Here is a 27,372-nt window from a genome sequence, read left to right on the forward strand (position 1 = left end):
AAATGATTTATATACAAGCTGCAGCTGCTTCATAACCCAATACCATCCAGATTATATTCTGATTTAAGGTTCCAAATATTTTGCAGCTTAGGAGAACTCCTCGTTATAGTTAGAGTGCAGCTGCCCAAGGACAAATTCATATGTCTTGAAACCCTCACATCTTAGATGATAAGCATGCAATTGTAATGCTGGCGCATCTTATGTCCGTTGCTACTATTACATTATCCAGCAGAGTCAAGAAGGAAACATTCATCTATCTCCATGGAATGGAAACATGCAAAGCTCTAATGAGATCAAAAGGCTAGAGCTGCCAAGACTGATCTCTTTAGGAGAAACACACAAGGTGGGAGCTAATGAAAGTGGAGTGGTGAATTGGTAGCAGCCAAATGGGATGGTAGGAGAAAAGGGGAAGGAAGCAGCTTAAATTAAGTGGTATGGCATAGTCACCAGGGACTGGGAATGGGGGACGGGGACAGGGGGATGGGGATGGGGATGGGGATAATAGGGGACAGGGGACAGGAACCAGGACTAGGACCTAAAAATTATATGTTTTCTTGACATAATTGGGATACTCTATAAAGAAACTAAACAAATATGATACCTTAACTCAAAAGCCTCATTAAAATGTCATATAAAATTTCAAAACAATACATGAGCCATGAAAGGGGGAAGATAACTGAACAATGAATACTCGAATTGAAAAGAAGTAACAATACCAAATGGTGACTTCAGACAGAGAACTCAGAATTTAGAAATGCCATATGGCATGAAGACTAAAGTCCAACAATAAACACTAAATAGAAGTACTCAAATTGAAGACTACAAGAAACAATACAAACTGAGTAACGACTAGGCACTAAGAAATGCAAAATGTCAAAACTCAAAATGAGTGCGCACTGTACACTCAATATTCAAGTCTAAGCTGTAGGAGGATGCCTCACATATGACATAATCATCATCCTCGCAATCTCCCTCCTTGTCATTAATATAACATGTATGTGGATCTTTCCCAGTCTATATCTAGACATGATCTCATGGCCACACCTCAAGGTAATGACTGGAATGCTCTTTCATGGACAGTCCTTAAACAGGATCTATGGCCTTGACTATGTCCTTCGCATCATGACTACACCTTCAACTTTGCTCAGTATTTGGGGACTTGGAGTAGGCAGCAGGCTGGATCATGCATATGTTATGTATGATGATTTCCTCTTACCAGAGGTGTTGGAGATTGTGGTTTAGCAGGAGTATGCCCTTTTTAACCAAATTCGTCTAGAATTTACAATCCTGTGTAGCATGTGCACCTTTTTCAACATCATTTGGGAAAATTGCCATTGTGTTTTAACTCCTCATTTCTTGAATGTAATGTCGTTGATGGTTGTATGAAGCAGCTTTGGGTCAGTTTTTGATTGATCTCCCTAGAGTTGCTTCTTATGATCTACTCGAATGTAATGCAAGACAATATGGGATCCACCATTCTACACTTTGAAGGTAGAGATTGGCAGCCCTCCAGCAGCTATTAGCATTGGTGCATTGACAATCCAAGTGCTCATGTCTTGCTTTCTGCAGCTTTGCATTTACAAATTTTGGTAAACATTTTCAGTTCGAATCTTATCAATAAGTTAGCCTTGCAACATTGACTGACAGTTTGCACAAAATTGTTGCCAGACTTGTAAATTTTATTGCATCCTACATGCTTTTTTTGCCATGGAAAATGTTGTGTGGTTGCAAAAATCCTTGGATAAGATGGTTATAGATCCATAGACCATTATGCGTATGTGTAGAGATTACTTTATATACTTACTTGGTCCCTAGCTGCATGCCTTTGAGAGGGTTGTGAGATTGCTTGGTCTGTGTTTTATGATTTGGTCAAGAATTAGATTCCCCCCCAGTTGTGTCATTGGAAGCAGATGCACATGATGAGAGGTGTAAAGTTGGGGCTGACGTATGGTGGGAGGATTATGGATCCAATGGCCCTCAATTGTAGTCATTGGCTATTTGTATTTTGAGTTCTGCTGTGAGCTCCTCTTGTTTGGAGCAGTTATGCTATTCACACATTGCTTCAAAAAAGTGGAATTGTTTAGGTGTATAGAAAGCAAATGACTTGCTATTTGCCAATGTCGATTTGCGCATGTTGGGAAAGAGCATGACTTCACCTGCAGATCCATTTGTGGTATGGGAGAAGCAACATGAGGAGGAGGAGTTGTGAGCTGAAATAGGTGTGGTATACATTAAACCTTATTTAGCTCATTTTAAACAGCCACAAAAATACCCCTTCCACACGTCTGCTGCTACCACCAAGCCTCTCCCTGACACGCTGCCTATGCTCCCGTCATCCTCAAAACCCCCCCCCCCCCCCCCCAATTTTTTAAAGAAAAGGCATGCGACTGCATGTGGGCCGATTGGTTCATGCCTGGCTGCATCCATCTTCCCCCTGATCCGCCTGGACACCCAACGTTGCATGTGGTGTTCTTCCCCTTCATGGTCTTTAAAACCCTTAGCGACGAGTTTTGCCTTATAAGTCGGCTTGGGGTGTCCAGGGGTACTCTTCAACTTGTACATCCATTTGCACGACATAGCCTTCTTGCCACCACTAGGCAAGGAAACCAAATCCCAATTCTCATTCTTATGCAAGGAGTCTATCTCAGACTGCATAGCCCTCTCCTAGGAGTGACTGTCACCCCTACGCATAGCCTCATCATAAGTGAAAGACTCTCTTGCATCTGTAACCAAGATATAATGCATCGAGGGATGAAATCTATCAGGAGCGCGTCTATCTCTAGTAGAACGCTGCACTGCACGGTCTACTGCTAGCTCAACATTCTGTCCAATACCCTGGCCATGAGTACCCTCTAGTGCCCCTCTACCATCCCCTGCACTGCCTGCACAAGCCCACTGGCACTCTCCACTGCGCCACTCAATCACCCAGCAGTGCACTACTTTGTGCAAATTACCCTGTCTCTGCCCCCTTACCGGTCCCACCTGATCACTGGAAGGCAGTACTCATAGGTGCCTCCTCTGGCATGGGTGCCTCATTCTCAGGCCTATCCCACTTGAATTTCTTCCCGGCCCCACCATCATTGTCTTATCCGCACCCAACCACCTTCTCCGTCAGCTCCCTCCTATTGGCTGAATACAAGGTTTATATAAGCTGCTCCCTCCCTCTGCAGCAGCATTCACCTCGGTGGTACAACAACACTCTTGAAAGGTCCTCAGTAAAGATTCACAACGGAAACCTCTGGTCTGATGCAAAAGCACTCTTCGGATGCCCCCCAGTCAAATGTCTTGCACATCACTCTCACTGAGAAACAGCTCTTGTCCATCTGCGCCACAAAAAAGGATCTGGAGGAGACCACAATCTTTGGACAGATCGTAGGACATTCTCCGTCAAGGGCACGGCTTCATGACTAGCTTCATTTCACCCTACACATTAGCACCTCGCAGATAGCAGAGGTGGTGCTGATGGGGTAGGGGCCATAGGGCGCCGTCATGGTACAACTCTCTTCTTCAGAGGTGGCATAGGAGCTGATTGATAGCTCTCCGATCCTCTCTGCAAAGAGGGTTATTTATCTAGTCTTGTGGTGCAGTGGATCAGTGGTCCAGGCCTTTTTTTCCACAAAAGATTCCCTCAATACCCTGTTACCCCTCTCTTCCCCAGATTGCCAGTCAAGTACCGCGAAACTAGTAAAGGACTTTGGGCATCTATCTGATATTGTCCTTCCCCCCTCGTTTGCTGATGCAATGATGACTGCAAGTGTTCCCAAGGTATGGGTGGGATTAAGACACCAAGAAAATTCCCAAGTTCTTAGAGATTGAGGTTGGGACGGCACACCTTTAGACAGCACATTATTGTGACATGGCAGCCTGGTCAGTGCCTGCAATGCCATGGTTTCGAGCATCAAGCCTCTAACTGTACTCGGTTTAGGGCTAAGGTATCTTAGCACACAGCCCCACAAGCGATTCATGATGGCTTCATGAGGGTTCAACGGTGACAGCAGAGGTAGGATGGACCTCAAATGACGGACCCTCAAACACAATGCCTGCAACAGAGGAGTAGGAGGTCAAAAGGCAGTCCCCCCGCCAGAGTCCCCAAGCACCTACTACACCCCCCTCCGCCGAAACAGAGACACCCCTCTACCCCACCCATCCATCAAGTTCAGCCCACACCACCACCCTCTACACACCCTCCCCCTCAACTACCCTCACCCCACCTCCTGACTTGACACAACATCCTATCCCCCCACCCCAACCTCCCAAGTCAGTTCACCACCAACCCCCACCCCCACCACAGACCTCCCCCCGCCACCCCCCGCCCCATAGGCCACTTTTCTCAAAACCCCCCCAATCCACTATCTCTTCCCATAGGGGGCGACAAGCCTCACACTCCTATCTCTTCTCCTCCTCAACATTCGTACCTCCCCCCCTCCAGCCACTAGCACAATTGCCTGAGTAGCACGCTACACTTTCCCCCAAATGGCGTAACTTCTCCCACACAAGTCCTTCTGCAATGGCCCTTGGTCCTACATGGGAGTTGTGGGCCAAGTGGAGTTTCTACTTCCTTTGGAACTAGGAATCTTTGTGGTCAACATGTCCCAAGGTAGGAAGGCCCATTTACTAGCCCCACCGGATGGGCCAAACTACGCCTTCTTCCTTCCAACTTCTCACATTGGGGAATGGATGACAACACAAGTGCAGGAGCTCGCGAAAGACCAAATAGCAAGCCGTGAGTGTTTACTAGTTGAGTTTGTAACTACAAGACTTTCTAAGTCCTCTAATGACCAAGTCACACTGTTTCTTAATAACTTACCACATAGATGCTTCAATTTTGTACAAGCGATCTTATGGCCAACCATGCTCACCAATTGCATAAGGAACCTCCTCTCACATCTTTAGAGGGGGCCCTTGTTTCCACTTCTTGAAAGGGAAAGAAAGGAAAGGGCAAGAAAGATAGAAACCAAAATCAAGAATAGAAGTCAACTGAGTCGCAAGGAAACACCCAATCACAACTCAAAGTCAGACGGTAGAATATACCCAAGAAAATTTGGTGCCACCAGCATTGTTAAAAGGTTGGCCATTTCATTGTTCAAAGAAAAAAGGCACACAACACAAGAAACCCCCACTCAGACCCTTGCCCCATAGTCATAAAGTAGCACACCCACAATGGAGACAAGGTGACGGCAACCAAAATAATTAGGGGTAGTGAAGATCTCACACTTCCACTGCCATCAGTCAGCCATCATAGTCTATGTCTTCCTCAACTCTTGAGAGGATGTTTGACTGGTTTGCTAGACCAGTGATGGATTTCGGTCGTCAAGCCACCTTGTCTCCACAGGGTGATGGAGTACAAGGACTAGAGATGCCTAGGACTATTCTAATTGGAGACCCAAGCATAGAGAAAGAACTTATCAAGGAGCAACACAAAAATAAAGGCTAATTCAACAAGCCAACAGGTTCATACAGAGTTTTTTACTACTACTAGATCCACACCTAGTTCACTACATGGTACTATTACAAATACTACCACTACATAGCTCCAATACACTATCCACGAGTCAGAGGAATCACAGCAGACCAGGAAGCCACAGTCCGTAGAGTGAAGCGGTGAAGCAGTCACTATCCCATCATCACACCCAGCATCATTACCTCCAGCAAACTCGAGCCATCATTGCTCACCATCAAAGACAATGACTTGAACCACTCCATGACAAATATTCTTGCCTCGAGGAGGGTACATTGTTTCTAGAGTCATATTGATCAGGGTAGGATCCTACAAGTTAGTTGAACAATCATCCAAAGATCATTTTGTACATGATGGTAGCTTATACTTGCAGTAGTCATAGTTAATCGCTTTCATTTTCATTGTTGTTCTCCAATCGAAACAATGCTCATTTCTTTGTGTGATAGGCCATTTTGGCCTTTGGAGACATAAATACCTCTCTCTCTTTTTTTTCGTGAACATATTTGAATCAAGTAGTAAATATTTACATCAGACCATCAGGTCAGCATTGAAAATAACAGACATGAAGGAAAGTCTACACAGACTCTAGCACAGAAATGTCACACTGAAAGAACAACTGGTGTGGAGCGAACAGTATCCAGCTAGGGAGCAACAATGTCAGGAAGAACCAGATTAGCAGACACCATAGAGGAGATTTGCCACAACACTAAGCCACGAATTTGGGCCACATGACCATGAATGCCAGATACTGAATCAAAAATGAAGGCATTCCGAGTACACCAAATATGCCACGAGGCTGTCCATCCGAGGAAATGGAAAAGGCAGGAATAATCTGAACACAAAGAGGTCATGGAGGTCATCTTCCCCATAATCCATGAACGAGCTGATATCCGGTGCTGAGTCAACAAATACCACACACGGAAAACAAAACTCCAAATCTGTCTTGCAACAGGGCAAGAGACAAAAAGATGAAGCATTGTATGCAGTACAGAATACACATCGACCAACAGAGATCTTGCAAGCACGCAGCACATTCCCAATAGGAAGAGCCCCAATAAGTAGCCTCCACATAAACACTTTTCCCTGATACGGAACCTTAGATTTCTAGAGATGAATGAATCTATCATGCCACTTCTTTTTGCTATCCTGAATATGCCATACTTGATTAGCCTTGCCCGTGATCCATCTCTTGGCCTCCACCATCTGATGATATATCTGATTAGCTGACCTTTTCTCGAAATCATTAGAAATCACAAACATCCAAAAACGCGAGGGAGAATATAGTTGTAATGCAGGAAAAGGATAGTAGCTCAAAAGTCTCTCCTGTATGGCCGTCCAAATATCATGATATCCTCTAGGCACCCCAAAGTGCTGACGAATACGCCGAAAGGAATAAAGACGAGTCTGCCTAGAAATGACGCCATCCAGTATTGTCTGTAACCCCAAACGAGCCATCCGATTGAACGGTCTCACAGCAGATTTTTATCAAGCCAATCCAACAACCTAGAGGAAGCCGGAGAAAGCTAGTACTTCACCTAGCAGGAAATTCTCCTCCTTACGAAAATCAGGAGGGCGCCCAACTACAAAACGTAACATCACCTGCCAAGATGTGATCATGTGGGGTTAGAAGAAATCATCTGCCAAAGATTGACCCACAAGTTGGGCCCCACTAGGAAGAGATAAACCAACAATCTCACCTTGATTGGCCAACTTATCCAACAAAGAAAGCATCGGGTGAGTGACTAATGAAAACAACAATAAATACCTCTCTCTCTCTCTCATAATGGGTAATTTATATTATATCGAATCACAGAAGCCATACAAAAGTCAGTTGACATGAAAGACAAAAAGTCACAGCAAGGAAGTAGAAGTTATTGTCATATGCCAAGGAGCTACTACACTGGGGTGAGATATTTAGCCCTAGCAAAAGACCAATCATAAGGGCACAATGATAGAGCAACAATCGCTTGCCAAATATCTATTAAAAGAGCCCAAATTTTTCTAGCCAAAGGGCGGAAAATAAATCTTTGATGAAAAGATTCCACACTCCTACAAAAAAAGCGGTTGCCATTTGAGATTCACCACTTAGAAAGGCTTGAAGAAATGGCAAGCCCACCAATGATCACTCTCCAAAGAAAGACCTTGTATTTGAATGGGATCTTGTTCATGTCAGAAGTGGTGCAGCAATGGAAGCGTGAAGAATATGCTGAAATAAATGCTGAAACACAAGACAGAAGAAAGAATGAACACAGTAGACAGATGAGAACTCAGATGTATGCTCGGGAAATAGAATCCATATCGAACACGAGACAGCAGCATACAACGGTGAGTCACTGGCTGCGTGGGCTCCTCAGCACCGGCTCCTCTCTCCCAGAAGGATCTCCACTGATGGCTAAAGTACCAAAGACTGTGGAGGAGGAGCCCTATAAATAGCCACAAAAGTGGGGAGCATAAAATGCAGGTCGGCCAGCATTTAATGCTGGTCGGCCAGCAATAAATGCTACAAATACATCATAAATGGCGACAAAAATGTGCCATAAAATACTGCATAAAATGCTACATAAAATGCCCAGCCTCTGCACACAGACTCACACCATGAGCTGACTAATATCTGCTAACACCCTCTCTCAGATCATGTGTGATCGGATACAATGAAATAGTACAATGATGGAGAATCATAAACTACACAACAAATAAACACCAGAAGGACCATGGATGTCCAAGCGGTGAGTGGCCAGCCCACCACCAAGAAGCCTCGGAGAGTATTTGATGTCGATGTCGATCGTACCAACAACACCTGAAAATAGAGAAGACTCATAGCAGCTCTCTGTGTAATGTCACCTATGTCACTCAGGACATACAAAGCCAATCTGCCAAACATGTCTCTGAACATGTGACCATGGAGTTCCCGCCTTTGGCCAAACCACCAAAGTGTCCCCTCATGTGAGCTCCAGACGAAAGCCTCTCGCTCTCTGTCAAGAAGAACAGCTCATCATGAACCCAGAAATCAACACCAGTCTCTAGGATTTCACTGCCAGATACCGTCGATGCGGCAGGGACATCCCTCTCTGGATCCTGTGCACCTGTATCAAAATATAGATGAGGCACGGCAGCCCCACCAACACCCGCTCACACTCCCTCTCTGGCACCGAGGAGTCGTGAGGGATGACCGCATCACCACCACTAGAAAGCAGCCGAGGAAGGGGCCACGAAGCCCTTCCCGCGATCCGAAGAAGAGGATCCCTTCCGCGCCTTGGACTTCTCCTGGGTCGGAGGGTCGGAGTCGGAGGCTGATGAAGGAGAGAACTCATCGGTAGAGTCAGCATCTCGCTTCGTCTTCTGCTCCTTCTTCCTGGAAGCCGCTAACTTCTTGCAGTCCTTCCGCAAATGTCCCTTCTTGCCACAGTGGTAACACTGGGCCTTCGACTTCTTCTTCCCGTCACCCCTCTCTGAAGCTACATAAGCCTCACCTCCATAATGTGCCGGAAGCCGCCCCTGTAATCTCAAGGATGCCTCATGCTCAAGAAGCATCGAGGTCATATGTGTAAAACTGACAGGAGACGATGATGTCTGCGCCCGCAAAGCATTGGCCACTCCATCAAACTCCGGGGGGAGCTTGTAGAGGACCGTCCCGACAAGATGCACCTCGGGAAGAGCAGATTGCATGTGCCGAAGCTGGTCCTGTACCTGCGTAACACGAAGAAGAAAAGACTGAATAGTATCTTTCGGCTCAAACTTCATCTGCTGGAGCTGGCCATAAAGTGTGACGGCCCGCATGGTGGAAGGTGCCTCGTACATCTGCTGCAACTTCTGCCATACTTCAGGAGATATCCTACAGGAGGTAACCGCCGGTAAGACCGCTTTAGAAATACACCGAAGCAACGCCGAGTAAGCACGGGCATCGTCCGAGTCCCATGTGAGCACCGCTTCCTCATGGTTGTCCTCATCAAAGTCTTCAGGAAGAGGAAAAGGACGGAGAGGTCGAGCAAGAGCTCCACAGACGATGTACCATAGCCGCTTCTGCACAAACCAAGCTTTCATGACAGCACTCCATGTGAGGTAATCAGGTCCATGTAACTTATCTTCACTTGAGGTGCACGGAGGGGCCATCTGGAGGAGGTAGAAAAGAGAAGTAGAAGAAAAGAAGGTCGTTTGGAGAGTGAGCACAGCCAAAACGCAACCAAAAAACACCAAAAATAGTGAGTTCACATGCAATATAACCCAAAGGCTGACCAAAATAAGCCAAAAGCTGCTGCAGAAAGTCAAAAAAACAGTCAAAAACTGCCAAAAACAGCAAAAACGGCCTGAATAATCAAAAAAACAGTCAAAAATAATGCTGTAAACAGCAAAACACAGGCTGCAAACTGAAGAAACAGAGTCTAAAGACTGTTGCCAGCAGGTTGATGAAGGAAACACGGGCAGCAAAGAGGGGAACAGCAGTAAACGCAAATCTGTCCAGAAAAACGCAAAACGCAAATGCTGAAACACTGTCGCCAGCAGCAAATCAGCAGTCGCCAGCAAGAAGGACAGCTGGCTGATCAGCAAAAAGGGTGTAAATCCTGAAATCAACAAGAAAACACAGCACAAATAGGTTGCAGCCTGAAATCTGATACCATGTCAGAAGTGGTGCAGCAATGGAAGCGTGAAGAATATGCTGAAATAAATGCTGAAACACAAGACAGAAGAAAGAATGAACACAGTAGACAGATGAGAACTCAGATGTATGCTCGGGAAATAGAATCCATATCGAACACGAGACAGCAGCATACAACGGTGAGTCACTGGCTGCGTGGGCTCCTCAGCACCGGCTCCTCTCTCCCAGAAGGATCTCCACTGATGGCTAAAGTACCAAAGACTGTGGAGGAGGAGCCCTATAAATAGCCACAAAAGTGGGGAGCATAAAATGCAGGTCGGCCAGCATTTAATGCTGGTCGGCCAGCAATAAATGCTACAAATACATCATAAATGGCGACAAAAATGTGCCATAAAATACTGCATAAAATGCTACATAAAATGCCCAGCCTCTGCACACAGACTCACACCATGAGCTGACTAATATCTGCTAACAGTTCAACCATCCTTCCATCGCCCTTTCACAAAACTCATGCCGTCGCATCACCTGCTACCCCCGCCCCCCGACTACTCCCTCACGCCCGCACTTGCCCTGCCCGTCGCCTTCGCCGGGTCCCCCCGGGTAGCACTGCAACGTGATAGGTAGGTTTTCAACAGAGACGCGCAATGGAAACCTCTAGTTAGACGCTGGCTCATTCCATGAGTGCCCCCCAGTTAAACACCTTGCGCATCATCCTCTCTTTGGTCAGGTCGTTAGACACTCCCCATCAAGGGCCCAGTTGCGGGACTTTGGCTCCACTCCACGTTGCGCATTGGCACAACACAGATCGTGGAGACAGTCCTCATGGGCCAAGGGATCTTCATGGTTTGACTCACCTCTACAGATGCTTCAAACCAATATAAAGCTTATGTAAAAATGATATTTTAGCACTCCCAAAGGTATATGAATGTTATGTAAGTTGTCCCAAGTATTCTAGCTATCTTATGAGCATAAACAACTACTGAAGAGCAAGTAAACTACCTTTACAAATCAATTTCAACCTACATCATCTCTATGAAATAAGCATAAATAAGTATGGAAAATCCTTTAAGATAAAAAATCCATCAAAATTTGTGTGGAAATCGAGAGTAATCTAGAAGCCTTAGAGTGAAAACTAGTCACTTACTAACTAATGTTTAGAGGATTGTCTTTGTGATAAAACAAATGTCATATAGCTGACAAAACATTTAAAAACATAAGAAAATAATATGAGCAACCCCATTGGAAAAATTTATCAATACGTATCATTTTTAGCATAAACAATCTCTTCGTGCATTCAAAACAATAGCATACTCCATATACATTGCGGTCTTTGTAAATAATCAAGTCTCTTTCTCTTTCATTTTCTCTATATAGAAAAATGTAGAGCCTTTGCTTAAGGCCCAAGCCTAAGTCCTCTCCTTAAATCCTTTGCATGGAACAAGTAGGTCCCTTGCTTCAAAGAGACAAGTTGATCCCTTGCTTAAGCAAGCCCTTGTGCTTGCATACATCAAAACCAAGTAGAAAGTCATGTCATGAGCATATAAAGCCAATATATTTTCTCGAGTATTCAAACATGTATATTAGAAAGGCTCCTAGTAATCATAGTTGGATACAGGATGTAATCCTCCACCTATGTAAGACTTGAACTTGCAATGACATAAATGGTAGTGGGGAAACTCCTACCATCGCCCCGTATCATCTATTAGCAAGTGATACATGCGATGGCACTAATAACATGGAGAATCTTGTTATCGCCCTGTGTCATCCGTTAGCATGTGTGGCATGCAATCGAGGTCACTTGCTTCTATCAAGAGGGGGATATGTCACCAGGTGGTGATACTTTTTACAATTGCTTGTCTTATTTACTTATATCAATATTTTATTTTTCTTTTCTTTTGTTAATGTTGCTTCTTACCCCTAGAGTTCTCTTGGAATAAGCAGGGATCTTGATTCTTTGCATGGCCAAAAGAGGCATCCATTGGAACAAATTGGACTAATGGTTTGTTTGAGCCTTAGGACCGGTTCCATATTGAATGGGCACTGAAGAATAGAATGCCAGTGGTTTGGGACTGTGTGCTTAGCCACTGGAGATGGTGCACGAGGACAATAAGCCTGGCCAAGACAGAAGATGCACATGTGAGAATGCTCACGGAATAAAAGTCACCGTAACTGAGCCACATTACACTTTTTGATGTGGTCACAATGATAAAAGTTGCTCAGAACAACTTGAGGAATGCAGGGGTCACCATCCCTAAAATTTAGGGAGTTATTATTTTTGGACCTCAAAATCTGTTCACGTCATTATCTTCGTTTTTGCAGAAGGATTAATTCTCTGGTTTGTGCCGAGGTTAAATTTTGCACCGATCATGGAGAATTTTAGACGAGAAGGTTTAAACGGGAAAATTGTTACATGTATGCCATGTGGCACGAATTCCCGAGAGAGAGAGAGAGAGAGAGAGAGAGAGAGAGAGAGAGAGAGAGAGAGAGAGAGCATTTTAAAAAAAACGTAATAGACATAAGGGGCAGATGGAAGAATGAAGTTTTGAGAAGCTGAGGATAAATTGCTGCAAGAAAATCAGCCATGGAGAGTACTTCTATGTCTCTGACTCAAGTACGGAGGTAGAGCTTGCTCCCTCTAATCAACTCTCTCTCTATTCTCAAAGGAAATGCTTCCATGATGGGCTGATTCCATCAAAGGTACAATTCTGTGTTTTGACTGTAATTCTGCACACGAATCATTGAGTTTTGTTCACATGCTGAACAATAAGAAGAGTGAATTCAGAGATCTGCAGATTGTAATTCTACACACGAATCATTGAGTTTTGGTCACATGCTAAACAGTAAGAACAGTGTGTTAGACAGTAAGAACAGTGAATTCAAATATCTGCAGACTACAATTCTGCATAGGAATCATTGAGTTTTGGTCACAGAAAATGCTTTCCTAAAAGGGATGTAGATCTGGACATGTTGTACTGTTCTTATGCAGCTGGGATTCACTCAGAAGAGATAAAAACTAACTGTTCACAGGTTATGTATTTTGGAACATTATCATTTTTGTAATACCGAGAGGGGTGCCGGTCTTCGGGGCCAATCTGGTGTTGAGCGAGGGAGTGAGATCTCTGCTTATGTGTGTGTGTGTGTGTGTGTAAGACCAAGGGTTAATTGAAGGAACTACCGCTTTATGTGAGTCATAGACCGATTTCAGACCACTAAATTGCCAATGCAATCAGCGACAAAGCCTACTGTTGGGGCACTGGTCAAGCTGCTGCAGGTCGTGCTGAAAGAGCCAGAAGCTCCTAGAGGCTGAGCAGAACTAAGCCTCGGCTAAACAGAGCCAATGCTCTGATACCAAATGTGAGGAAGGAGAGGATCGAAGCTCAACACAGAAAACCGGTAGACAAAAGAGAGTGAAGCAGGACACCCAATGGAATAAACTGAAAGAGTGTAAACTGAAAGTACAAGGTACAACCCTTAAACCTTAGGGTTGTAGGGGGGTGTTCACACCCGAACACCGTAAGTGCCGATAAGTGTGTGTCATAAGCACATACGAAATAATACCATAAGTCTAGGGGAAAAAACCTCTCCTGCCAAGAGTAAAAAGTGCCCCAGTGCCCTACCGATCACCGACACTCCGATGTGAGCATAGGCGTAAGTGAGGCGTGAGTGAAATACCCAACAAAGACCCCCCAATAAGTAGCCTCCACATGAACACTTTACCTTGATACGGAACCTTGGACTTCCAGCACTAGATGAATCTTTCTTGCCACTTCTTTTTGCTATCCGGAATATGCCATACTTTATTAGCCTTTTCCTTGACCCATCTCTTAGCCTCCACCATTTGATAATAAATCTAGTCGGCTGACCTTTTTCTCAAAATCATCACGAATCACGAACTTTCAATCACACTAGGGAGAACACGGCTATAATACTGGCAAAGGGGAGAACCTCAAAATCCTGTCCTGTATAGACGACCAAATGTCATGATAATCTCGAGTACCGAAAAATGCTAACGGATACACGCCGAAAAGAATAAAAACAGGCCTGTCTAGGAATTACACCATCAAGAATTTTCTATAACCCCAAACGAGCCATCGGATGAAACTTCTCTCTCTGCAAATCTTTATGAGGACAATCCAACAACCTGGAAGTAGCCAACACTTCACCTCGCAACGAATTCTCCTCCTTACGAGAGTCAGGAGGGCGCCAAACTGCAAAACGTAACATCGCCTACCAAGAGGCAATCAAATGAGAAAGGAGAAAAGATTGAGAGACCTTTACGGCCTTGTGGAATTAAGCACATGTCACTAAGAAGCATGAGTAACCGTGCTACCATGAGAGATTCCAATATTTTCTATGAAAAATTTTGCAATATCTGACCAAGGATAATTCTCTATACATAATGCTTGCAAAAATGCTAGCCTCAAGGCTGCCATATGCAAGTTAGTATCCAACAAAGCTACTCCCCCCATCCGTTTATAATGATTCTCTATACATAATGCTTGCAAAAACGCTAGCCTCAAGGCTGCAAAAAAGCTAGCCTCAAGGTTGCCATTTGCAAGTTGGCATCCAACAAAGCTGCTCCCCTCATCCGTTTAGGAGTAGTAATATGCTACCACGAAATCCACACCTGGCCCAAGCAATTCCCTTTCTTTTTCCACAACATAAATCAAATAGGTTGAACCAATTCCAGGAGAGACTTCTAGGTCCAAGGAAGAAGAGGCAGGAAAAACGAAATCATGCTAATCATGATGCATTGAGCAACCTTAAGTCGCACATGAAGAGGCCAGCCTTGAGACTTCCAATACATGAACCGATCATGAATACGGGATGACATCCAATCCAACAATGTACAGGGAGCTACATCCACAGCAATAGGATAGCCCAAATGTCTAGTTATGTTTCCCTTAGAAATCACAATTCCATGCCAACCCAAGGCCTGCAAATCATTCTCTGTGCAAGAAAGCAATGCAAATTTCTGAGTGTTAATATGAAGTCCTGATGCGATAGCAACCATTGCTCGATTGACATTTGAGTGATCAACCTTAAGAAACATGAAGGAATCATCTGCCAAAGATTGCCCCAAAAGTTGGGCCCCACTAGGAAGAGTCTGACCTACAATCTCCCCTTGATCGGCCAAGTTGTCCAACAGTGAAAGCATCGGGTGAGTGACTAAAGTGAACACTAAAGGGCTGAGATGGCAGCCTTGTCAAAGAGACCGGGACAAGGCAATTTCATCATGATCCCTCCATTAAGAGCAATGTGGGTGACAACACCTTGACTAATAGTATCCACAAGAGAAATCATACAAGGCCTGAATCCCATGGTGGTCATTAGCTGCCACAAAAAAGACCAGGTAACATGATCAAATGCCTTTTCAATATCAAGCTGAAGTATAACCTCCTGCTGGGCTGAAGCTTTAGCATAGTCAATCCCCAGTTGAACATTCAAAATATTGTGCATTATATTCCGGCCCTTAATGAAACCGTATTGGCGTGGATGAATCAACTGCGGAAATACGCTGCAACCTATTGGTGATGATTTTGGAAAAGATTTTATATAAAGAACCCATTACAGAAAATGGGTCTCCGTTGTTTCAAGGAGGATGGAGAGGGAACCTTGGGCAATAACCGAATGACAACAATCTTCCGAATCTATTAGATATAGATGTATCGATTTTCGTCTCATAGGCCACATTGGCCTTTTGTAGACATTTCTCTCTCTCTCTCTCTCTCTCTCTCTCTCTCTCTCTCTTTGACTATAGCCTGGATTGCCCTACACTTGACCTAAGTAGATCAGAGCTAAACCATGTGATCAGAGCAGACATACTGAAGTTAGATACGGAGAAGACCTGGATCCGACCCCCCTCCCCCCATGGCACGAGGATGGCACACTACCAGATCCACTTCCTTCAGGTATCTAAGGATGGTTTCATCACCCAACCCAATTACATGGACACACAACTTCCTCATGGACTACGCACAGCTATTGGTCAGATCCGCACCTCATCCCACCACCTGAGGATTGAGACAGGCAGATGGGAGGGTATACAGACAGAAGAACGCATATGCCCACTATGCGACAGAGAGCCAGAGACAGAGGAACGCTACATCTGCCGATGCACTGCGTATTATGACATACGAGGTAGATACCACTATCTGTTTCGAGAGGGTTTTGGACCCCTGAGACGGATCATGCAATTTGAGGATCAGAGATGCTTGGGATTTTTCCTCTTGGAGCTCCAGAGACGCAGAGCAACAATTCTACAGAGTAGGAGGCCCCCACAGCTCGGCTCACATAGACAAAGAGCAGTCACTGACTTTTTCACTGATACACGACAGAGTATGGCAGATACCACTACTACTGCCACAGCCTACAGGAGTACATCATCATTCGACCTCATCTTCTATAGGTGTCCCTTTCGATAGAGCAGTGGCACTTAGCCGGTCTAGGCGCCCACGTCCACCCGGACGAAGGCCTAGACATCCACACCACAGACAAATTAAAGCCATCATTGAGCGCCACAGGAGACAGATGCCGAGACGCCTCAGCCATGCAAAGATACACCTCCCTAGAGAACAGACATATCATTGATGGAGAGTTTTCCTTTCTCTACTCTCACTTTCAGATCACTGACATGTTTCCCTTTTATAGGATACTATTTCATTCTTTTTCAGTCTTATACGCATGTTTTTCATCTTTTTCTCGTTCCAGATGAGAAACACACCATCATTGTACGTACTGCTTTGGTCTCATAGGCCACATTGGCCTTTTAGAGACGTTAATATACTCTCTCTCTCTCTCTCTCTCTCTCTCTCTCTCTCTCTCTCTCTCTCTCTCTCTCTCTCTCCCCCAAAAAGTTAGCACAAGAAGGGGAGAAAGATTATTGGTACTCACAGATGACAACATGGATGAGCCTACATGGGCTAGATGTCAATCAGCTCCCCCCATTTGACTATAGTTTGGATTGCCCTAAACTCCCCCTTACCGGACCAATCTGAGCTGAATTCAATCATTAGAGCTAGCATTTTGAGAGTGGAAACAAGGAGAACTTGGAACGAGTCACCTCTCCCTCTAGGATCTAGGGTGGAGCATTACTCGAGATCATTTTTTACACCTCTCGAAGGATGGATTCATTAATCAACCACAGTACATGGACACATCTCTCCCATGGTATTCGAGCTACTATTGGACAGATACATATCTCCTCCCACCACCTACGGTTAGAGACAGGAAAATGGATGGATATTATAGCAAAGGAGAGGATATGTCAACTTTGCAATCAAGAGCCAAAGACGGAGAAACATTACATATGTAGATGCACAGTCTACTATGATATACAAGGGAGATACCACTATCTCTTCCGTGATGGCTTCGGTCACCTTTGGCATGTCATGGAGTATGAGGACCAGAGATGCTTAGGGCTTTTCCTCCTTGAGCTCTAAAGAGGCTCCGCGCAACATTGTTACGAGATAGGAGACCATCCCATCCAAAAGGACCCAAGCAAAGGCCTGTGACAAAATTCTTTCACAAATTAGATTCCATAGATACCACTAGCTTAGCAAATCCAGCCCCATCTATTCAAACCATATCTACATCATGCCGCAGAGTCACATTAGACTAGGCCATTGCACTTTGCAAAGCACAACCACCCCAACCACCTAGCCAACGTTTGAGCGGCCCATTCCATAGTCAAATTAGAGCCATTATTGCGAGAGACACGAGACTCACCCCTCCACACATTAGCAAAGCGGCCCTGGGCCATTTCAAGATGGAGATTCTAAGAGATGGACCACTCTAGCTAGATGTCATATACAGTCTTCACTTTTTAGATTCATTTTGATTTTAGTAGAACTTAGCGTCATATTAGGATACATTTATTTATTTATTTCATGTTACTTCACTTCATCTTTACTATGATAAGATGACATTGGATATAGATGTATTGGTTTTTGTCTCATAGGCCACATTGGCTCTTTCTTTTTTCGTAAAAGGTAATTGTATTAATTACGAAAAATACAAGATTACTTGATTACAAGATAGTTGATGACACTAAGCCATCAGGAGAAGAAGTTCTCTCGCTCGCTCTCTCTCTTTCTGATTACAAGAGGCACGAGGGCCCTAGGCCAACGTGGGGAAAATCCCAGTAGTAGAGCACTAAAAAGTTACACGAATCATGGCAACGACCCAGAGGCAATTGCCATATGCCAAGGAAGCAAATCCTCCCGAGGGAGCAAGTCAGCGTGTCGGATGAGATCTAACTGCCAGTGCAAGAGGCCTTTAAGCCTGGCAACATGGCGCGGTACATTAGAGGCCGAATCAAAGAGAAAAGCATTGCGCGTAGTCCAAATGTGCCAGCATCCCCAGTATCTGAAGAAGTGAAATAATATCTTCATATGCAACTGTGGCGGTGTGGGATACTTCGGGCGCACAAAAACCCAGTCGAAAGGAGTTAGCGAGGAGCCCACCACAGTGCGCCAAATGTGCGACAAGAGTAACCAGATATTCTTGGCGAGCGGGCAAGAAAGAAAACGATGTCTAGCTGATTCCGCCGTTGTGGTACAGAAGAAGCAATTGCCATTGGAGATGCGACGCTTGGCAAGGGCCGAGGCAAGAGGAAGACCACCAATCATTACCCGCCAAAGAAAGACCTTGCATTTGAAAGGTGCCTTATTCAGCCAGCCCTCCATCAGCGTTGTCTGCCACCATGTCAGCGATTTCCGCAGTCCCCAAACAGTATTAGCTTTGTCACCCAGCCATTGGCGATCCTGAATAAGAAGATGATAGACCTGATTAGTAGAGGCCTTTTCCAGACCCAACCGGCCTGCAAGGTCCCAGTCCTGCCAAGGGCGATCCACAGCCAGGGCAGGAAAGGGTTGCCTGCCCTGAAGCTCCGCCGAAAGCTTTCCCCATAAATCACGGTATCCGCGCGGGATCTTGAAAAGTCGCCTAGCAGTCCGAAAGGATATGAGGACATTGCGCGTGGCAAGGGTAGCATCCGCAACCAACGTCACACCTAAACGGGCCATGCGGTTAAATCGCAGCCTGAGCTGATGTTTGTCTTCCCATGAAAGTAGTCTCGATACTGCCAACAATTCCAGCTGAAAGGAGTTAGTCTGCAAGCGGTCCCCTACCGGGTGCCACCGGGCCTTTTTGAGCACCACTTTCCAAGAGTCGACCAAGTGCTGTAACAAAGCGGAAGAGGAGCTGGAAAAACGGGAATCAGCATTAAGGACATGCCACCAGGAGGCCCGAAGCCGGGTGTTACCATGGCGGAGCCCGCTGTCCTCAAGAAAATAACGGGCTATGATGATCCACGGGTGATGATCCACACACATGGACGAAAAAGGGACCAACGGAGAGCCAGCATATGATGTTCTGCATCCAAAAGAGCTCCACCACCCATGCGCTTAGGGGTACATGTATGCGACCATGAAATCCAAGAAATGCCTGCCTGCAGAGAATCCTTCTTCCATAGCATGAAACGGATGGGATGAGTGAGAGGCTTCAAAGTAGTAGGCGTCCATGGCAACAATGGCAGGAAATACGATAGCATTGGGAGCATAATTGACTGAGCCACTTTGAGGCAGACATGGAAGGGCCACGCTTGCGACTTCCAATACATAAACTTTGCCGCCAGTTTTTGTGAAATCCAGTCCAGCAGGTCCTTTGGCCGTACATCCACCCCCACTGGGTATCCAAGATGCCTGACAATAGAGCCACGGGAAACCACCTGACCTTGCCATCCTAATGACTGTAAATCAGGCTCCGTGCAACTGAGAATGGCGGACTTAAAGGCATTGATGCGAAGCCCAGAGGCTTGACCAAAAAGCGTCCAAACATCTAATGCCTTGCGAATGTTGTCCCTGTCCGCCTGCAAAATCATAAAGGTGTCATCAGCCAAAGATTGGCTAATGAAGTGTTGGCCCAAAGGAAGAGACAGCCCTGCCAGCTGAGCCGAATCTGCCATGGAGGATAACATTGAAAGGACCGGGTGCGTCGCCAGGGCAAAAAAGAGCGGACTCAAAGGACAACCCTGTCTGACTGAGCGTGCAAGGACAAAGGGCTCAGTAACCCCACCATTGAGCATAACTCTGGATGAAGCCGCAACACTAATGGTATAGATCACTCGGGACATTCGGGTTCCAAAGCCCATAGCAGACATGAGATCTGCAATGAAAGACCAGTCCACATAATCAAACGCCTTTTCCAAGTCCAATTGAATCAATACCACTTCCTGACCGGAGTGTCGCGCATAGTCAATAGCCATTTGCACATTTAAGATATTATGCAGAATGTTGCGGCCCTTAATGAAACCATATTGGAGAGGATGCACAATAGCGGGAAGGTGCTTGTGAAGCCGATTCGCCAGCACTTTGGAGTAGATTTTATACATGGAGCCCATCAAAGAGATTGGTCTCCAGTGTTGCAGCTTTGACGGTGAAGGGACCTTTGGAATCAGTTTGATAAGGCCTTCTTTCCATGAGGAGGGCATAACCCCCGTTTCCCAAACCTGCTGAAACAAGACCACCAATGGCTTCACCAACTGCGTGGCTGAGCTCTGAAAGAATTCATTAGTGAGACCATCCCAGCCAGGACTTTTATCCGTCGGCAGGTGCAACAAAACATCCATGACCTCCTCCTCGCAAATATCCGCCTCCAAAGTGGCTTGCATATCCAATGGAACCTGCTGGCGGACCAGATGATAGAAGACCGAGCGGGCATGCGTAACCTGGCTAGAAGGCAAGGGAGAAGAACCAAGGAGTTCCATAAAATAATTTCTACACATATTGACAATGGTCTGCGGATCAGTGACCATACGACCCTCCGGATCCTGGAGTCTGGTCATATTATCGCGAGCCGGAGACGCATGCAAGGCGCGAAAGAACTTATGAGACTGGCGAGCACTATCTTGCAATGTGTCAGTCAAGGTATGGAGCTTGGCCTGCTGATAAGATTTCAACTGAAATACTTGAAGAAGATGGGCCAAACGCCTCTCCAATGACAGCAGAAAATCATCATCTGGGGAATCCAGGAGCAGGGAGCGGACCAAAGCCAGTAGCTCCTCTGCTGCAGATCGACGACGGCGACAAAGCTCTCTCTCTCTCTCTCTCTCTCTCTCTCTCTCTCTCTCTCTCTCTCTCTCTCTCTCTCTCTCTCTCTCTCTCTCTCTCTCTCTCTCTCTCTCTCTCTCTCTCTCTCTCTCTCTCTCTCTCTCTCTCTCTCTCTCCGTAATAGGTAGTTGTATTAATTACAAAAAAATTACAACATTACATGATTGAAAAATGCAAGATGACTCTAGGCCATCGTGCATAAACTCAACTCTCCTTTACAAGCAAAATATGAAAGCGATACCAATGAGTACAACATCAAGGCAAGTTCATTGAAGAAACCGCCCAACACCAAGGTACCAAATCCTCTACAGACAATGTATCAACATGTTGAATAAGATCAAACTACCACTGAAGAAGTCCTTTAAGTTTGGCCACATAGTTCTGTATGTCTGAGGCAACATCAAAAAGGAATGCATTGCACATGACCCAAATATGCCAGCAGCCCCAAAATCTGAGAAAGTGAAATAGAATCTTCATGTGAGGTTGCAGTGGACCATGATGCTTAGTCTTACCAAAAACCCAATCAAAAGGACGCATCCTAGCACCCACCACAGCATGCCGAATTTCAAAAATGAGAAACCAAATTTTCCTGGCAAAAGGATAAGAGATAAATCAATGACGAAAAGACTCCATAGCAGTAGTATAGAAGAAGCAATTGCCATTGGAAATATCCCAGCGACAAAGGGCTGAAGCAAGGGGAAGGCCACCCACCAACATGCGCCAAATGAACACCTTGCATTTGAACAGTGTCTTGTTATACCATCCTTCCATCATTGGAAGCTTCCACCAAAATTTTGATTAATGAAGTCCCCAAAGTGCATTAGCTTTAATGGTCAACCATGAATGATCTTTGATCATGAGGTGGTAAATCTAATTAATTGAAGAAGATTGGAAATTTAAGCTGCCTACAAGGTTCCAATCTTGCTGGGGACAGGTAGAGTGTAGGACTAGAAAGGGTTGCCGGTCCTCTAAAAGTCTCAAGACCTTGCCCCAAAGGGCATGGTAGCCAATGGGGACCCAGAAAACCCACCTAACTGTGCAAAAGGACATGAGCGTGCATTTGGGTAGGAGAGTGACATTAGCCACTGAAACCAATCCAAGCGAGCCATGCAATTAACTTAGGTCTATCCTCTGCTTTGTCCTCCCATGAGGGTAGACGAGAAACTACAAAATTTCCATTTGAAAAGAATTGGCAGCCAACGGCCAAGTGCCATTGCGCATTGGAAAGCACCAATTTCCACGAACGTACCAAGTGAGTGAGGAGTACTAAAGCTGATGTAGAGAACTCAACATCTGTATGAAGGACATGCCACCAGGAACCCTAAATCTTCCTATTACCATGCTAAAGGCTGTGATCTTCAAAAAAATAATGGGCAACAACTGTCTAGGGATGTTGACCAGTACACATGCACTGCAAAAGTGACCAACAAAGGGCTGTCATACGAGTATGCACATCCAAAACCACCCACCCCCCATGGATTTTGGTGTACAAGCATGATTCCAAGATATCCATGATATACTAGCATGCACTGAGTTTTTCTCCCAGAGCATAAAGCGAATGTGTTGGGTGATATCCCTTAGAGCCACATTAGTCCAAGGCAACAATGGCAAAAAGTAACTGAGCATAAAAAGCATAATGGTCTTCACCACTTAAGGCGCACATGAAAGGGCCAAGCTTGTGATTTCTAATAAACAAATTTGGATTCTAGTTTGTATGAGATCCCGCAATTTGAGTTTTTGCGTTTCTACATTTTGCATTTAGGGTTTGCAGCCCCAAAAAGGGGCTCCATCCTAGATTGACTCTGCCTATTTATAGGCCACTCTTTCATTCATTCCTCACGGCTGATTCATTCAGTCTGTCACCTCTTCTCTCCAGCCTCTCCACTACCCTCACACCCCTTCAGGTAGACATTGCGGTTCGTGGTTCGTGGCTGTCTTCATCATCTTCCTTGTGCTACGGCACCCTTGTTCCCTTGTATGACATTCACTCCATGATTCAGAACTTCATCATTCCATTCATCAGAGTTTCTTCTCTCTTCTCTTCTCTTCTCCATGTCTGCCGAGTTCACTCCGTATTCCTCCCCGCCAACCCTACAGTCTCGCTGGTACGTCATCTTTTGACATGGTATCAGAGCTGCATCTGCTCACCTAGCAGCGAAGATCCTCCACTCCAGTGAAGACAAAGACCGGTGGCAGGTTCGGCATCCACTTCTTCTTCCGCTGCATCAAAATCTCGTTTTTGCAGATTTCAGGTGTTTCAGCTTGCAGCCCACACCCCATTTACGGAGGACATCTCAACCAAAGCTGTCCATTGATGTCTCCATTAGTTGGCGCCTGATTTCCAGCCCTCTTCACGCAGTTTGGAGCTGATTAACCAAGCGACTGCTGTTCCTGTGCAAACCTACTGCCGTACAGCCTGCCACATCATCACAGTCCTGTTGCCTGCGTTTTTAGTCTTTCTCTCTCCTACAGGCTGTTTTTTCCTGCGTTTTTAGTTTTTCTCTCTCCTACAGGCTGTTCTACCTACGTTTTTAGTCTTTCTCTTACCTATTACCTGCGTTTTTAGTCTTTCTCTCTCCTCACCTGCATTTTTCTACTGGTTGCAATCTCTTACTGCTGATCACATCCTCCTCCCACTAGCAGCGCACTTCCAGCCCTTCCACTACCCTCCACCCCTTGAGGCGCACATTGCGGTTCGTGTTTCACACTGCCCTCACACCCCTTGAGACGGACATTGTGGTTCGTGGTTCATGGTGGCTGACCTCTTCCTTCTTCAGCAAGGGACACTGATATCCATGGCTTCTTTACCAATAGATGACCAGACTATTGGGTGCTCCTACTGTGGCATCATCGGACACACCACCAATGCTTGCCGACTTCGACCTTTGCTCCCCACTCCTCCGGAGTACATGCGTCTTCCACCAGGCACTCCTTGTGTCACCTCTCCTTTCTAGGCCACAGAGATTATTCTGCATCGGCTATCAGAGTACTATGCTCAAGGCAATAAGACGCATCCGATGCACCCTAAGTCCTTTCGAGCACATGGAGGATCGATTGGCACTATGACCTCCTGGAGATCGTCGCAATGCCAGCAGCAGTCTTCTCCCACTTATTTTCAGGTACAGGGGCTTCCACGACCTACGGATCTGCAGTCCGCTCCATATAGAGACAATGATTGTTTGATACCATCTCCTCGTCAGTCTCCTCCTTCGAGAGACAGTGGCTGCTCGACTCCTTCCTCTTCTTCGGCTACCCAATCCGCTCCACTCAGAGAAAGCGAATGTTGCCAAACTCTTGCTCATTCTGGGCCCCACCCTCGACTACTCAGGTTCGAGAGGCCACCTCTGGGCACTCTTTGGCACCCCGGATACCTTCTTCAGCACGACCGGCGGCACTTCCTTCGTCGTCAAACATTTCGGAGTCCGTGATCCATGAGTTTTTGGATTCCCTATCTACTTCAGAGGAGGATTCAGAGGGGGATGTTATTTCTTTGCTCTCAAAGGGGGCATCTACTTCTTCGACTTCCGCAGGGTCCCCTCCATCTCCCACCTCAGAGGGGGAACCTCCTCCACATGCAGTTCTTCACCCATCCTCTACTTTCTTAGGGTGGTTGTCTTCAATCAGTCATCTCTTCTACTGATACCCAGGATCTTCAGGTCCCACCTAGATCGGGACCTCGGAGGTTCAGCCGCGACTTGGTGACAAGGCCTTCGTATTCCTTCCAGCATGGATGCACAGAGCTAGTAGCTTCTCTCGCGAGGTTGAGTTTCGGGTTCTCCACTGTTCACTTTGTCTATTATTCTTTACTGCAAGTTCCCTTTCCGGTGGAAATCTTGGATCTTAGGAATCCTCTACATCTTCTTCCTCCTCTTCTTCTTGCCTTCGTCCCTTGGTCAACATGGAGCCACCTCCCGAGATTGAGTAAGGGCATATCCTCATGGTTCTCGGCACCACACAAAGCCTGACATTCCTATGCATTGCATGTTTTCATCATCTTTGTACTAGGGCACTTGGGCAAGTGAATAATTTCCCCACGAGGGACACTGGCCAACTGGCACCTGTTGTATGAGCATTCTTCAGCATGTAGCATTGCATCTCCACCTCACTCTTCTCTTGTTCCCCTTTTTGGGCCTGAGAGGTGGTGTTGAGAAACCCTTCACCTGAAGTTTGCGTTTTTGCATTTCTGCGTTTTGCGTTTAGGGTTTGCAGCCCCAAAAAGGAGCGCCATCCTAGACTGACTCTGCCTATTTATAGGCCACTCTTTCATTCATTCCTCACAGCTGATTCATTCAGTCCGTCACCTCTTCTCTCCAGCATCTCCACTACCCTCACACCCCTTCACGAGGACATTGCAGTTTGTGGTTCGTGGCTGTCTTCATCATCTTCCTTGTGCTACGGCACCCTTGTTCCCTTGTATAACATTCACTCCATCATTTAGAACTTCATCATTCCATTCATCATAGTTTCTTCTCTCTTCTCTTCTCTTCTCCATGTCTATCAAGTTCACTCCATGTTCCTCCCCGCCAACCCTACTGTCTCGCTGATACGTCATCTTTTGACAAGATCCATTTGAGCAAGTGTTTAGGTTGCACAAGGATACCCAGGGGATAACCAACATGCCTCACAATATATTCTTGTAAAACAATCACACCCTACTATCCCAAATTTAATGAATTAGAGCCCGTGGAAGCAATAGGGGATGATTTGGCAGCATTAATACGAAGACCCAATGCATGTCCAAAGAGATCCCAAACATCCAAATCTTTGTGAAGATCAATGGCATCCGCTTTGAGAACCATAAAGGTATCATTTGCAAGTGCTTGACTAATAAAATGCTGACTTGAAGAAAGAGATAAAACCAGTCAGTTGACCCATATCAACAAGATGCAATAGCATATAGAGAATGGGATGCATAGCAAGTGCAAAGAAAGAAAGAAAGAAGGAAAGTCATATTCACGTCCATGGAAAGCCGAACTCGACCTATGGGACATAGATGCTTCCATTTACATTCCACTTTGGGCCATCGCCATATAGGCAAAAGTAAAATAAAAAGAAAAGGCAAAATTTGAGATCCTAAAGAACTCTTATGACTCATAAGATTCGCCACTACATTATAAATTATCTATTAGCCAAGAGAGATAAAAACTAAAGACTTGTCCCTTTGTCAGGAGCTTTCACAAGGAATTCTCTAATGATAGCTTTCCCTCCTCTATAAACTACCTATTTTCCTTCCTTCCTGGCTTCTCTAACTTTGCTATGTTCTGCTACTCTATTCTTGAGTTGGAGTGGTGCCACTTCATCTAATATCCACACTGATGTCCCCCCTAATGGCTTGGCCCGCTTCATGACCTTTATCTTCTCTTCCAGGTCAAAATACCGAACTCTTGCCTGCTTACCCTTCACTTCAATGAACATTGATCTCCCAACTCCACAAATGGGACAACCTCTCCCACTTGTTCCTTGAGTACATATGTGCTAAGAATATAGTTTCCCTGCTCTTCTTGTGGAAGTGTGGATTCCTTTCAACCCTTTCCTTTTCCTTGATGACTGATAAAACTTCTTCTGTGAACTTTACTGGTGGTGCAGATGGGATTATTACCTCAACTAGTGGTGTGGAATCCGCTTTTGTGTTGCTCTATCTTCATTTTCTCATATTTGCAACTAGAGCTCTACTATTTGTTCATCTTTCTTGGTTACTTCTTGCTTAACGTGGAAAAGCTCTACCTGCAATTTCTTTATTTCCTGAAGGAGGTAAAAATCCCATGTTGATGGTTTTGTGGGGGGTGGCAATATCATAGGTACAGATTGTGAAAGGGTAGACAAGAAGGATTTTCTTCGCCACTCTATTTGGATGTGTCTAACATAAGCAGGGGATGTTGGAGAAGATTACCCCCTCTTAGGGTGCTCCTATCCCCCTTTGGGGGGGATTTCCTTAAGTTACGCTAGCCCTGCGGGGATGGAAAAGGAGAAAAGAAAAGAAACAGACAAAGAGAGAAACACACGAAGGGGCGAGGTAGGGCAGGGTCAGGGGACGGGGATGGGGACGGGGACGGGGACGGGGGTGGGGGTGGGGGCTCAAGGCAAGGGGCAGGGGGCAGGGGGCAGGGCCTAACGAACTGAGCGTGCAAGAGAGAAGGGCTTAATGATGCCACCATTCATCATAGCACGAGATGTAGCCCCCACACTATTGATGTAGATCAACCTAGCCA

General features: G+C 45.6%; 1 protein-coding gene across 3 annotated transcripts in view; it reads right to left on the reverse strand.

The window, feature by feature from the left end:
* Positions 1-27,372, reverse strand: part of URE (urease) — a 186,188-nt gene that overhangs the window by 118,875 nt on the left and 39,941 nt on the right. The gene's annotated exons all lie outside the window — the stretch shown is intronic.

The sequence above is a fragment of the Lygodium microphyllum genome, chromosome 26, assembly GCF_053477565.2.
Source record: "Lygodium microphyllum isolate KBCC chromosome 26, Lygodium_microphyllum_v1.1.10, whole genome shotgun sequence".
Lineage (NCBI taxonomy): Eukaryota > Viridiplantae > Streptophyta > Polypodiopsida > Schizaeales > Lygodiaceae > Lygodium > Lygodium microphyllum.